General features: G+C 57.0%; 1 long non-coding RNA gene across 2 annotated transcripts in view; it reads left to right on the top strand.

Moving 5' to 3' along the window:
• The first annotated feature begins 1,233 nt into the window (after positions 1 to 1,233).
• Positions 1,234 to 14,599, top strand: part of LOC120230281 — a 145,239-nt gene continuing 131,873 nt past the window's right edge. Inside the window, exons 1-3 of one of the 2 annotated variants that reach the window (XR_005527961.1) lie at positions 1,234 to 1,343; positions 1,512 to 1,693; positions 2,629 to 2,764. This is a non-coding gene — a long non-coding RNA (uncharacterized LOC120230281). Of the gene's footprint in view, positions 1,364 to 1,511; positions 1,694 to 2,628; positions 2,765 to 14,599 lie in introns of both variants that reach the window. The other variant, XR_005527962.1, reaches the window with a different exon arrangement.

The following is a 14,599-nucleotide window of genomic DNA, read 5'->3' as shown; positions in this document are numbered from 1 at the left end:
CCTCCCGTGGCATCTGAGCTAATGTCTTTCCCCTTTTCCATATTCTTTCTCTCTGCCCTTCTCATCCTGGCATCTGTCGGGCACTGACTTGGGGAAGATGCTTGTTCACAATTGAAATGGCCATTTGATGTTGCCTGTCCCTTAAACTAGGACCTTGTCGTATTCTTTCCTTCTGTGTGAGGGTTCAACAGATAGGATCCACCAACCAGTGCGGCCACCAGAGCAGCGGGGTTCTGTTGGGGAAGGAGAGAGAAGCCAACCTTTCACAGGCTCGTAGCAGGTGTTCCCAGCATCTCTTTCTTAACCCCTGTTGGCCTGGATGTGGACATTATTTCCTCTGACTGTTTGGAGACTGGAAGGAACATCCTTTTTTTTTTTTTTTTTTTTTTTTAAATTTATTTCTGAGAGAGAGAGAGACAGTGTGAGCAGGGGAGGGTCAGAGAGAGAGGGAGACACAGAAGCTGAAACAGGCTCCAGGCTCTGAGCCGGCAGTCAGCACAGAGCCCATCGTGGGGCCCGAACCTACGAACCGTGAGATCATGACCTGGGCTGAAGTCGGACGCTTAACCGACTTAGCCACCCAGGCGCCCCAGGAACATCCTTAACCCCCAAGCACTTGGAAGGAAGGAGCCATGTTTCTGTGGCATGCCTGACACCGGGGTCCCATCCCGGCCTAGTCACCAGTGTCTGCGTGACATTGTACGAGTCACTGGGCCTCTGGGGACTCACTTCCTCATCCGTAAGAGTCTGTTTTTAGATTGGGTGCTTTTGGTTACAGAAAAGAAACCAATTCTAACTGGCTTAAACAATCAAGTTTGGGGTGGTTCATTTGCTCATTTGCCTGGGAAGTCTAGGCGTTGTGCGTTGGGGTGATCTGGCTCTCTCTTTTTCTCCAGTTCTTTTTATTTCTGGGTTTTAATTCCCTGGTAGAAGCAGAAAGGGCAGAAGGATTGGCACAGCCCTGCCTCTACAGACCCAGAGCGAGAGAACGCCCTCATTTCAGCTTTCCAGAGGGCTGCTCCCTCAGAAGGGCTTCCCTTCATCCCTGTGGCCCAGTGGGATGCACTGATTGGCTGTCCCGTGGTCACGTGCCTCAGTTGAGCTGCAGCTGCAGGTGGGATGCACTGATTGGCTGTCCCGTGGTCACGTGCCTCAGATGAGCTGCAGGTGGGATGCACTGATTGGCTGTCCTGTGGTCACGTGCCCCACAGCTGATCTGTGGGTGGAGGCAGTTTCCCTCCGCGCGGAGCCTCTGGGATGTGCAGATGGAAGGGAGGGCCTTAGGGACAGGGAAGGATGCAGAGAAACCTCAGAAGTTCACTCTGAATGAACTGGACTGTTGGGTAATCCACCAGGATGAATGGTGGGCAGGGGATTAGTTGTGTTTCCCCTAGGACCTGAGGGGGGTGTAGGGGCGTAGTCATGCTCAGGGACAGGTGGCAAATGGATGAACTTCACCAGTTCTTTCCTCCTCTGAGTTTCTGGACCCGAAAGTCTATTTTTTTTAACAGGATGTCCTCTCATTCCATCAAGAGACTGGGGATTTGGGTCTTGGATCCCCGATCTGGCCTTGCACGGGATTGCCCAGTGCTGGGTTCTCATTGACCCTCAGGAAAGAGTTGTTCCTGGAATAGAGACTTGACGCTTGGCACGGCAGCTCTCACCTGAGGGGTCACATTGTGTCCTATTCCTGGTATGAAAAGCCCAGTGATGGGAGGTGGGGCTAATGGATGTGTGCAGACTTCTTGCGCTCCTGCGTGCGGCAGGCGGGGAGGAGCCTGAGCTCCCTGTTAGACCAGACGGATGGCTTGTTCTGGAACAGGCATGTATGTGGACTTCTGTAGATGGCTCCATCGTGTCCACACATTCACGTGTCGTCTGGTGCCCCAGCTTCTGTGGGCTCCATGTTAAAGAGATGGCTTCGCTTTCCTGGCCATTGAGCCCCAGGTGGGGGGCCCCCTATTTGCTTGTTTTGTCCGCATGTTAGACAGGTAGGCGCTGTTCGAGGAACACTGACTTACGCTCATGGGTCCCGTGAGCTCTTAATGGCCGCCATGCTGCCCTGACAGATGCTCCAAGCTGCCCCCGTTGGCCATCGTGAGGGGGAAAAGTTCATTGTCATGGTGACAGATTATTTCTACTGGGAAGCGTGAGTGTGATTAGGCTTTTTAGCAAGGGTAGTGCAGCTGAGGAGAAGGGGTGATTATCACGTATTAAAGTGATGGATGTCCTCGGCCGCGTGCTAGCTGCTGCATTTAGTATCGCCCCATTGAATAGATGAGGAAGTCGAGGCTCCCAGGGCTTAAGTGACTTGCCCAGAGCCAGACCTGGATCTGCTCCAGCTTGGCATGTGACTGCGTCATCTAGCCTCAGGCTGCCAGCTCGGATCCCTGCTGCTTTTGGAGAGTGCTGAAAGTCACAAATCAGATGCATTTGATAAGGTCCCTGAGGCTGTGATTCATCTCTCACCCCTTCCTTGGGAGCCACCACAGACAAGTTTAAAACAGTGTCTCCTCGTCCCTTGTCCCTTCTCAGTGAAGTCAGTGTTAAAACATTTACACCATGCTCGTTGAAAGATTCTCCTACCAGAGTTTCGCTGATGAGCAACTATCATCCGCCTCTCCCGAGGTTCCAGGCCTTTCCCGGAGGTCTTCCTCTTCTGTTTTGCCATCCTCCCTGCGGGTGCAGGACTTGGTTGGGAGAGCTAGAAGTCACCGCACGCCATCTCCCGGCCAGCAAGCCTGGAGTAAGGATCCGCATGCAGGTCTATTGAATTTTTAAACCACTACATTTCCCTATAGTATTGTCCTGACTCTGTTCACTTGGGAGGTACCTACGTCCCAGACACACGTCAACATCATAAACCCCCTTATTGCTGAAATCCCATCAGAGATGCTCAGGCCACTGGCGTCCCCAGTTGGGTTCCTGTGACATTTTCCATCTCCTGCAACCATTGGCGTTTGGAGTGATAATTCTGGGGAGGTCTAGCATCCTCTCTCAAGGAGCCTCGTGAAGTTGGGTGCACATGTTTGAGGGGGACAGGGAAGTAGATCGGCTCACGACCAAGGTGTTTAATGGAAGTTTTGCGTTGAAGGATTGTAACTCTCTAATAACAGGACAGTGTTGTGGGCACTTGACTCCTCGAGCTGAAAGCTGAGCTGGGCTTTCAGCCCACACCTGTGGCTAGGCCTGCCCTTCTGATTTTCTTCTTGGAAATTGGATGGAGTCGGCCAGTGCTGTACCGACATTGCCTCCCAGTGCATTAAGGGCAGTTGAGAACTCCTTGCCCCTCTGGGGTTCACTGCCATCAGCCACCATGCACTCTGTCCTTTTCATTGACGTTGGAGGGTAGAACATAGAGCCTGTGTGACCTTGGGGCTGGGGAGGGGTGGCAGTCAAGGTGTGTCTCATTCACCGGGTCCAGTGGATTGAATCTTGGATTCCTCCTTCTGCTTCTTTTCTTGCCTCTTCTTGGCTGAAAACTTGTGTAAATGTTACAGAAATGGATGAGCTCCATGGCCTTACCTGCTTGGGCTGCCGTTGTGTCTTTGCTCTGATGTCGCTGGATTTAACTGGGGAAGGAAATTCCCACTTTCTAGTCAAGGGGTCCAGTTCTCTTTGGGATTTCTTTTCAGAAGCGAAGAATTTGAGCTGCAGAGGGTAGACTTTGGGAAGTGCAGGCTTCAGTGCAGTGACCTATGTGAAGGTGGCTTGGAAGTGACTCACCAGCCCTGGGGCCTGTGTTGGCCTGAGCGGGCAGACGGCCTGGGGTGTGGGGGAGGAGGCAGCGAGGTACCCTCGATGGTTCTCCATCCTGGGGTCTTTTCCGTCCCTGAATTTGTATCGCTGACCATCTAATATACACCGCCCTGGATTTTCCTTCTTCAGTAAAATCAGAAGTGTGCATTCACGGTGCCTGGCTCGATGCCGACTCCAGTAAAAACAATGTGTACTTGATGAGGTGACGGGTCAGAGGTCCAGGCCACCCTGCCATTTTGCTGCTGTGTGTGGCTGTGGGTGCTGGGGCCGTGGACTCTGCCTACTTCATCCAGACACATTGCATAGAAAAATGGCTTTTCACATCTTGCTTTTAGAAGGCGCTACCGATCTTTGCTCCCAGTAGTCCTGGGCATCACATGCCTCTGTCCCTGGTGCCTACAATTGGGGCTCAGCCAGGAGCTCTGGTTTTGCCCATTTTCAGTCTCCTAATTTGCCTTGTGGCTTTGGGCAGGTTCTGCCACATCTCGAGGCCTCAGTTTCCTCCCTTTGTACCTTACAGTGTATTCGATGGTTCCTGGATACATTTCGGCGTCGAGGGTGCCTCCTAGTTTCCCTCACTGGTTCTGGCAGGTTTCCGCGAGCAAGGCGGCCAAGAAGGAACGCCCGGTCGTTCTCGGTGGACACATCCTTCCCAGGCCTTTCTGCCGTACCGCTCGGCCTCTTGGAGAAGTGCTCAATTAAACATAAATGAAACCAAAACATACGATGGTCCCGTGGGGGCAGTTTTCATCCAGCATCATTTGTGATAGCTTGGGGTGTCTTCAGAAGAAAGCGAGGGTGACCTTGTACCAAAATAAACATCTCGAAGACTAAATTACCCTCTCGGGCCTGTGGCTGGAGAGAATTTTGTTTACTTAAGGGCCTGTGGCTGCTCGCCACCCCCTCTCTACAGTGAACATTTGGACCCAGACTGCCTTCAAAGGATCGATCCTTTAGTACAGTGTCACAGAGGCCCTTCACTTAGGTAAAAATGAGATTCTCTTCTGCTCGCGGGTGGTTCCCGAGGTCGATTTGGGAAGCGGACCCAGCTGCAGGGCACGCGGCCACGCGGCCACACCACCAGAAATCTCCGCGGGGTTGCGTCTCTGCTAGCATTTATGTGGCCTTTGAGGCTGAGATGCCTGGCTATATATAACCTGAATTGTTCTGGGAAGGAGACGTCCTCACCACGCTCCCTTTTCCTCTCCTCCCTCCCCTCCTCTTAGAGGGGGAAAAAAAAAATCCTTCCCGTTTTCTGCATCTGTGTCTTTAAGAATTCTCTCCATTGTAGCCCCGGGACAGAAACCCTTCTGTGAAAGTCTGTCGGAGGCCTGTCCTCAGTGACACCCCACCCCCCATATTAAAAGACCATCGGAACAAGCTCCCCATTCTCCTCTGGAGAGGGTCCCTCTGTCCCAAGCCAAGCAACTCTTAAGGGAGCGTTTATCCTGGGACACTCAGCTTACAAAGACTGCTGCAGCTTCAGATAAACTCACTCAGACCCGTGGGGAGGAGGACAAAACCCCCTTTCTTCACCCCTGCGGGGAGACCAATAGAGACTTTGTGCTGGAGAGCAGGGGTCTGAGCAAACAGAGGAGGGGTCTGTGGTGGGGCTGGTGGGGGAGAGCCTCCTGGGTTATTATCTTATCAGTTTATCTTTGGGGGGCATCTCCGTGGGGGGGCAGTGGACTGTCACCCCCCCCCCCAGAACTGCCTCCCCGGCTCTGGCTCTCCCTCCTGGTCTGCAAGATGCCCTCTGGAAAGTTTGTCTTGTTTTGCTGGGAGGAATCCCTAGGTTTTGTCTTCAACCTGTTGGGTAGGGCAAAACCCACTAGGTGGGCCAGGCCCCAGCGGTGTGTGTGTGTGTGTGTGTGTGTGTGTGTGTGTGTGTGTGTGAAGATTCTTGGTCTAGAGGCACCTGGGTGTCTCAGTCAGTTAAGCTTCCGACTTGCTTTCAGCTCAGGTCACGATCTCACAGTTCGTGGGTTCGAGCCCTGCATCAGGCTCTGTGCTGACAGCATGGAGCCGGTTTGGGATTCTCTGTCTCTCCCTCCCTCTCTCTCCACCCCTCCCCAACTCGTGCTGTCTCTGTCTCTCTCAAAAATAAATGAGCTTAAAAAGGTTCTTGGTTTAAAGGTCTTTAGGCAGCATGCATCACGGATAAATTTGACCACCTGGGAAAGTGCTTGTGTGCATGTGTGTATGTGTGTGTGTGCGTATGTGCAGTGTGCATACACCCTCCCTTCTGGGTGTGATTGTGTGCATGAGTGTGTGCATACACCCTCCCTTCTGTGCATGGTTTTGTCACAAGCGTCCCATCTTGGGTATGTGGGGCCCCCCCGGCCCCCACCTTTGGCTGTTGCCATAAGTCTGGCGTAGCCTTTGCTACATGTGGCCAGAGGTAAATCAGCACTGTCTGTGAGTCGCTGGAATTGGAGTCTTGTCGTGGGACGGCTCCGGGCCCGGCCTCCCCAGGAGGTGGGTACCTGAGCCTCCCGCCCTGCCAGAGCCCGGAGCCTCTCCCTGCTGACCAGCAGGCCCCCCCCCCCCCCGCCAGGGCCCAGCACAGCGCATGTGCACAGGCGGAAGAGCTGAGCGTGCCAGGGCCAAGGCAGAATGGGGGTGCTGCCGGCCCTAGCCTTCCCGCCTCCCCCTCCCCCTCCATCTCCTGCCCTTCCCTGCTCCCTTCCCCCAGATTTCCCTTAAGCGAAATCTACTTAAGGTGCTAGAAGGTGAAGCTGTGTGTTCTGGTCTATCTTGCACCCCTCTCGAGCCTGTGCCCTTGGGGCGCTTGGCTCCCACGTGTGCCCGCTGGAGTGGGGAGACGGCCCAGCTGGGGCTGGAAGGGAGAAGCCTGGCTGCGTCGGCGAACGGGCTGGGTCCAGGCGCCTTGCTGGAGCCGGGGGTCCAGAAAGCGTCTTCCCTGTTGATGTTAGAGAGGAACCCTGACCCAGCCGCGGCCCCAAAGCTGTGACTCTGTCTTCCCATTTTCTTTTCTCAGGGTGGGGGACCCTGGGGGCTGACCTGTCTGTGGGAGTTGGGGTGGGGGACAGGAGAGTTGGCCCCTGAAATTCCGGAGTCACCTGTGTTCTGTCTCCGTGTGGCTCTGGTCTTCCTGCGGATGCCTGGTGGGGGGTGTGGGGCAGGGGCAAGGAGCGAGGCCTTCTCGGCAGGGCTTTCCGGGCCCAGGGCAGAGTCCCTGTTCCTTCATGTATCGCAGCTGCTGGCACAGCCGGGGTCTCACATCCCAGGGCAGGAGGCTCCTGGGCCTTCCCCTTGTCTGGTGGAGCCTGACTTGGCCACTACCCTGGGCCTGCCCGCAGTGTGAACCAGGGGGGTGAGAGTCACCCTGAATCACTGAGGGGGACTTCCTACAGGAGGGCGGGTGGGTCTCAGAAGCAGGCGCTGGGCACGGGGAAGAGGGGTTTGCGGAATTCAGGATGGAGCCCAGAGGGTGTTGGGCGAGAAATAAACTGTGCTCCTTCCGCGGTTATACAGACACGCAGGCACCGATGGTGGCAGGAAGGAAAGTGAGCCGGTGGGGTGGCCGGGTTCAGGGTGGGGAGAAGGCATGGAGCAAAAGAGGGGAGCCCGAGCTCTTGTCTTGGGGACGGGGTGGGAAGGGTGGTGACTGGGGGGAGGGTGGCGAGGATGCGGAACCGCAGGCAGACGTCAGCCCTGGAGAAGCAGTCGCATCCTCAGCCTGGACGTTGGGGAGCGGGTCTCCGCATCCTTGGTGTGTCCCTGGACTCGTCTCCCGGCACGGGACCCGGAAAACGGGTATCGCTGGCCCCAGGTCCCTGCCATCCCCAGGGACGTTGGCGCAATGGCAGCACGCACCAGATGGGACAGGGCCAGATGGGTGTGGCTCCAGGTCACTCCTGGCAGGCCGGCCGCCTTCGTGAGGGGGCCCCGCTTGTTGCGTCACCTTTGTCGCGGCGTGAGCCCTCGTTTCATAGGGCCAGTGTTTCGGGTTGGCTTCTTACCATACCTGGAGGCTTTGGTGCCACGGATCTACGGATTGGCCGCCTGAGGGAGGGTGAAACTTGCCTAGGGTCTCACCCGCATCTCCAGGTTTGCCTGCTTCTCTCCCAGGCGAGAGGTCTTGGATTGCTTACCCTGCCCCTCTGTGCCCCGCAGAGTCCACAGGCCCAATACCGAGGCCGCGCCCCCAAGTCCCGCCCAGCTCTGGAAGTAACACGAGCACATGTTTTACGACGTGTGCCCGTGTGGGTCTGTGAGTGTGTCCGGGTATGTGCACGGACTCACTTGTCCCTCGGTGCTTCGTGCACATTTCCCTGTGGCTCAAGTCGCTCCTGCCCAGGAAGGATGCCATCCCACTTTCCACCCAGGCCCAAGGACAGTGAGTGGGACCCTTGCCTCGGCGACGGTGAGGGTGTGAGAACCCATTGGTCCATATACAGCCTGGCCAAGGGCGGGGAGGGGCAGGAGAGTCCGCTTGGCATCAGAAGTCAGGCTGCTGGTCTCCTGGTAGCGGGGGGAGGGGGGCTCACCTCTATTGCATCAGCCCCGAGGGGGGTTGGTGAACAGGCAGCACTGAGCACGAGGTCCGGAGGCTCAGAGCAGGTGGTCGAGGAGGGAGGGCGGCTCCGGGGATTGTTCTGTGGGGCTGGGACAGTGCTTGTGTGAGTCCGTGTTTGGGCAGATGGCCTGTACCTCTTCCTTTAGCTCGTTGTTCACACACCCTGGCGCAGCCCACGTTCAGGCGGCCCAGAAGCAGCCCTTTCTGCTGGTCTTCAGCCTTCCTGGGGCACCAACATGCCCTCCCCCAGCAGGGCAGGTCGGCCTCACCGGTTTGACCGGGAGGAGAGTCTGTGGTGGCTTGACCCCTGCTGTCACCGCCCCTTGCAGTGGGCGAGGGGAGCTTTCTCCGTGAGGCGTGTGTTTTGGAAAACGACGGAACATTCTCCAGTCTTCTCAGGGGCGCTGCTAATTACCATGTTGCTGTGTTCCCTTCGGGTCCAGGCCTGACCGGGAGGACGGAGGCTGCGTTTGGGACGTGCCCACGGGGGCGGCCTCTCTCTGGACTGAAGCTCGCCTGGTAGCACCCGGGCGGCACCTGGGGTCACAGGCAGGTGTCCCCCTGCCCTGGACACCAGCCTCCTGTTCTTTCACTGGGGGGGTGACGCCTCACCACAAGGGAGACTTCAGCGGGAAAGGCGGGGCTGTGCGGCCCGCGGGATGAGTAGCAGGTGGTGGGGGAGCGTTGTCATTTATTAGATCCGCAAAAACAATACGGGGTTTGTCCCCGGGGTATAGTGGTGCCTTTGGTGGGGGGGGGGGGGAAGCTGCGATGGCCCCAAGCGGAAAGAAAACAAGCATAGGTCTGAGGGAAGCGTGGTGACCGTGGGAGCAGGGAGAAAAGCACCTTTGTTTAGGGAGGTCAGGGCAAGTTGGGGGGGCGGGGCAGAGCAGGGAGGAGGTGTGTGAGGAGCACTCCCAGGCAGGGACGATGGGCTTGGGAACCTGGACCCCTAGAAGGACAGCAGGCTCGATGGGAGTTTGTGGGGTGGCTGGCCCCCAAGGCCTTGCACTCTGGGGCGGGTTTGGGGGAGCCATTTGTGGGTGTGGATGCTCAGCTCTGACACACTCCTCGCAGGAGGCGGGGGTTCAGAATCGCACAGGGGCAGATACGACCCTGTGCTGAGAGAGGAGTTCTACACTGTTCAAGTTCCGTGGTTGGGAGTTAACAAGAAGTGCTAGTGCTACTTATTAGTGGATAATACTTGCCGACACTCTAGCACATTCTGTGCTCATTCTAAGACATGCACACATAGCATACGTGTAAGGTTGCTCGGGCACACGTGCACACATGCACGCACCCGCTCACGTATTCCTCACAGTGGCCCTATGAGGAAGGCGTCGTTATTATCCGTATTTTACAGATGAGGAAACTCGGGCACAGAGAGGGCGAGTAACATCAAAGATCACACAGCTATCAAGTGATGCAAAGCTGGCCCCAAACCGAAGCTCTTGGGCTCGGGGGTTGTGCTTGAGCACCAGGCTGTGTTCCCAGGGAGCTGCAGTCATTCGTGGTCGGTCATTCCGTGGTCATGTCCACCCGCCCCGCAGCCTTGCGAGGGCTTTGTGTGTCCTTGTTTTCAGTGGCAGAGCCTGAGGCTCACAGAAGTCAAGTGACCGGGCTCGGGGTCACCCGCTTGCGGTGCTCCCTCGCGGACACCCGTGCCCTGGATCCCTTACCGCAGTCAGGCTGCCTTGCGGGGGGCTCGGGATCGTTAAATCCCTGTATTTCATGTTTGAGGGAGGGTCCGGAGGAGCCGGCGTGTCCGTCCCCGTCTCACCGAGGGGGCCGGCGTGGGAGGAAGAGGGGGTTCGCTCTGCCTCCTGCCTGTGGGGTGCTCTGTCCTGTTTTCCTGGCTCCGCCCCCACAATCCCAGCTCCTGGGCCTTGCATGTTGCTGACGCGAATCCCCCTCCTCCCCCCCGTTTTTTCCACTTGTGATGACGCATCGGCCTCCTGAGGCAGCTGACGGTGCCAAGTGGGGCCTGTCTGTTCCCTGAAGGAAGCGCATCCTGTCCTCCCTGTTCAGTGTCTGGGGTCCGCCCGGCTTAGTGGGGCTTCCTTCATTGTTCGCAGGAGCTAGGGTGGAGGAAGGGACAGACGCTGCCCTGGGCTGGGTGTGCGGCCTTGAGCGGTGGGTCCAGCGGGCTTTCTGAGGGAGACGGGGGGGGGGGGGGGGGGGGGGGGGGGGGGGGGGGGGGGGGGGGGGGGGGGGGGGGGGGGGGGGGGGGGGGGGGGGGGGAATCAGGGACGCAGTGCTCCGTGAGGCTGTTCCCTTCCCGGGTTCCCTGGTGAGACCTCATCTTTACTGATCTGCGTGTCCTCTCCCACCCCCGCCCCTCCCTTCTTCTCCCATCTCCTCCTTGCCCTCCCCGCTCCTCCTCCTCTCCCCTCCCTCCTCCTCACCTTTCCATGGCTACCTCTTTAAAGGCACAGGCGCCTGATGATAAGCGAGCACTTACTATGTGTTGGGCTCTGTGACATTCATTCCACCTGCCGCATCCGTCCTCCTGACACAAACGTTGGAAGGGATTTCATTTTGCAGCTGGTTTTGCTGATGTGGTTGAGATGTTCTGTATCCTGCCCGGCGTCACAGCTGGTGAGGGGCAGAGCAGGGACTTTAAATCAGGCTTGGGGACTGGCAGGTCCTGCCTTCTTGCCTCTGCTCAAAGCTGGCTTGGCCCTCGGCCCCTCTGAGAGGCCCTCTCGGGGACCCCTTCCTTCCAGGCCATGGCCCCCCTCTTTTGAATTTTCAGCACTGAGTTTTTAGACCCTGGTTGTGACGTTTTATTCTCAGTCGCTGTGAGCTGCTTTTTAAGTGTATGCACAAGGCTGAAAACATGGAGCACTTTTCCTTTGACTTTTGCGTCCCTCGGAGCACCCGGCACAGGGCCGGGCACGCTGTGGTCGCTGGAAGCACTTGTTAAATGGAAAGGAAAACCCTAGTGTGTTGAGTGTGTGTGACTTGCCACCTTCTGGCGGCATTACACGTCTTGGTGACTATTATTAGCATCGTTACAGATGAGAAGACAGGAAGGCGTGCGCAGGATCAGACTGCTGGTGAGGGGCTCGGCTGGTCTGAGCGGGGAGCCCGTGGGCTGTGCGGCCACCACTGTCAGCCGGGGCTTTTGGTCCCTGGGAGGTGGGCGAGCCACATTTATGCTAAGGATTGCTGGCCGGGGCGGGGAGGGGTGGCTCTGAGCATGATACCTCATTCTTTTCCCTTGAGCTGCCTACCTGCACACCAACTCTTTCTTTTAAAAACCAGTTTTGTTTCTTTAATGTTTATTTTTGAGAGAGAGAGAGCGAGCAGAAACATGTGCGCGTATGCAAGTGAGGGAGAAGCAGAGAGGGAGACAGAGGATCCAAAGCAGGCTCTGTGCTGACAGCGGAGAGCCTGACGCAGGGCTGGAACCCACGAACCTCGAGATCATGACCTGAGCCGAATTCGGATGCTTAACTGACTGAGCCCCCCGTGCGCCCCGAAACCAGCTTTATCAAGAAGTAACTTACATCTTACAAAGTTCACCTATTGTCAACGTTCAACAGTGTGAGTTGCAGTAAATTTGTAAACTTGAGTGACCATCCCGACGATGCAGGGGATTTGTCCCACGATGTAATTTTGCCACATCTATCAACTCCTCTTCCCCCCGCCCCCCCCCCGCCCCTGCAGATTTCCTTGTGCCCGTTAGCCACCGGTCCCCTCTGCCCTGGCCAGCCCTAGGCAACTGCTGATATGCTGTGTCACTTTCCCTACGTGGGCGTTTTGTATCCATGCAGGCCTCCGACTTGGCTTCTTTGGCTTAGGATGATTCTGAGAAAGTGGCCAAGTGGCCGCCACTGACTTTTCATCGAGGGGTGTATGTGTGTGTGGGGTGCAGTGAATAGGTTAACCGGAAACGTACAACACATTTATGTGATGGTAGGAGGGTGGGGGCTGTACCTGGGGGTCTGAGGCGTGTCTTGTCTACGCCGCTTCCTGCCCGGGCTCCTGATCCACACGTCCCACCTTGCCAGCCAGCTTTCATGAACCTGGCTTCCTCCTTCCGGGCGGTTTCGGCTTAATTAAGTCATAATGACAGACGGAGAAGCTCTGTTTCCTGGCAATTAAAGTAAGTGGAAGATTGGAACTTGGGCCAGCCCTCCTCCCAGCCAGGAAGGACTTGACCCTCCCAAGGCCTCGTTCCCACTCCCCAGAGGCCGTCTGGGAGGATGTTGGCAAATTCCCTCCTCTCTCCAAGGCTCCCCCTTGGCTGATTCTCAAGACTGTTATATACAAGAGTAAAAATGCCCAATTTCATGAATTTAGGTTTTTTTTCCCCACCTCCCCAGCCCCAATCCAAGGAGACAAGGAGAGAGGGGCCATTTATTCATTCAGTAAACTGGTCTTGGGTGTCTGGCAGCGGAGGCTCCCAGCCCGGAGGGGGTGAGGAGGCGTAAAATGGACGAGCTGAGGCAGAGCGAGCAAGAGCACCCACCCCCAGATGGGGGAGACCGCAGCGCTGCCTGCCCTGGTCAGGAAGAAGTGGGCGGTGTGGCTGCAGAAGGTGGGGATGCTCTGCTCCCGGGAGGTGGCCCACTGATGCTGTGGCCACTGCTAAGGGACAGACACAGGAGGAGAAAGCTGGTGGGAGATGCCCCGTCCCAGGCTCTGGAAGGTGCGGGGTGTTGGGGAGCCTGCCGCGTCCCCCGCAGACACACAGTCAGTGCTTCCTCGGCTGCCGGCCCTCGGAGGCGCTCCGGAGACCCTCCTCTGGTTTTACACCACGATTCAAACCACACTTGTTCCTCCCAACCCCTGGATGCACAACCTCTCTGCAGAGTCCCGCCTCCCTGCCACGCGCTTGTATTTTCTGTCCATTCAGCTCTTTCCCGTCCGCATCTGGGTTTTGCAGAGTCCTGGTTTGATTCTCCTTCTCAGCCCAGGCTTCTGTTTGCATTTTTCCACGTTCTTCCGTCTCCCGTCTTCGTGTTTCGTTTCATCGCCCCTGCGGTGTTCTGCCAAGCGGACACCACGTTTGCTTTGCGTGTAACTCTTGGGTAGAAAACCACCAGCTTCAGGTTAGCCTGTTGTACACGAGGCCCCGGAACTTCTTGTATGGTGCTTCTTGTGCCTTTCGGTCACACTGGGTGTTGCAGTGGCAGGATGCACGCCGCTGCCGCGTTCCTGGTCTCTGGTGTCTTCTCCCCGCTCCTCCCAAGATGCACATCCCGGAGATTCAGGAGTTGCTTCAGTTTTGTTCCTGGATCTGCCCGACACTCAGCCGCAGCCGAGCAAATGTTTGTGCCCGTGAGTGGATTTCCAGGCTCCGGGACGGGGGGCGGGTGCAGAATTCTTAACCTTTGAAGGAGAAGCTTGAGTGTCCGGCTTGCCCCGTGTCCCCAGGGGCCGCTCCATGTTTCCATGTTGGCTGCACCCCTCCGTCTCCCCCTCTCTCCCTGCCTTCCCGTCCTGGAGGGACCACTGGGCACAGGAGGGATGGGAAGACAGGAGCAGCCTGCTCTGGGATTCCTTCCAAGCGTTGAAAAGCCCTCCTCTTTTCGTAGCCCTTCCCGGGCTCAGGAGCTCCGAGCAGTAAGCCGACACCCCTTGAAAGAGAAAAGCCGCTTTGTGCTTCCAGTGCCGATGGCCTGGTCTCAAGTGCCACCAGTGGCCCCGACTTGGGAACCGCTAAGAGGCACTGCAGAATGCGTGTGTGCGCACGTGTGTGCACACGCAGACGTACACGAACACGTTTGTGGGGGAAGCGGGGCGGGGCGCGGGGCTGAGCCTTTATTCCAGGAGAGCTCTGCTGGGTCCTGTGGGGAGAGGAGGGAGGCGGTGGGAAATGCCCCGGAGGTCAGCGTGGCAGCGAGTGACGCGGACGCTGTTCGTTCTCACGGCAACGGACATACTGGAACAGTGTCGGAGGACGAACCCTTGGCAGCGGCCTAGAGAGGAACTATGTCAGAGGGCTCCTCGACGCCTTGACCAGACGTCCGTATCCCAGGGGATGATGCTTCCGTAGTATGGATTCTGTTCTGTCTTTCTGTTATTTTATTTTTTATCTGGTTTTAGTGTTTTTATTTATTTTTCAGAGGGAGAGACAGAGAGAGAGAAAGAATGCGAGCAGGGGAGGGGCAGAGAGAGAGGGAGACACAGAATCTGAAGCAGGCTCCAGGCTCTGAGCTGTCAGCACAGAGCCCAACACGGGGCTCGAACCCACGAACCGCGAGATCATGACCTGAGCCGAAGTCAGACACTCCACTGACTGACCCCCAAGGTGCCCCTCTTCTGTCATTTTTGTAACACAGGAGA

Source organism: Hyaena hyaena, unplaced genomic scaffold (assembly GCF_003009895.1).
Source record: "Hyaena hyaena isolate Hyena2069 unplaced genomic scaffold, ASM300989v1 scaffold_39, whole genome shotgun sequence".
In the NCBI taxonomy this organism is placed as follows: domain Eukaryota; kingdom Metazoa; phylum Chordata; class Mammalia; order Carnivora; family Hyaenidae; genus Hyaena; species Hyaena hyaena.
Note: the sequence above shows the minus strand (reverse complement) of the source record. Positions and strands in the feature narration are given on the sequence as shown.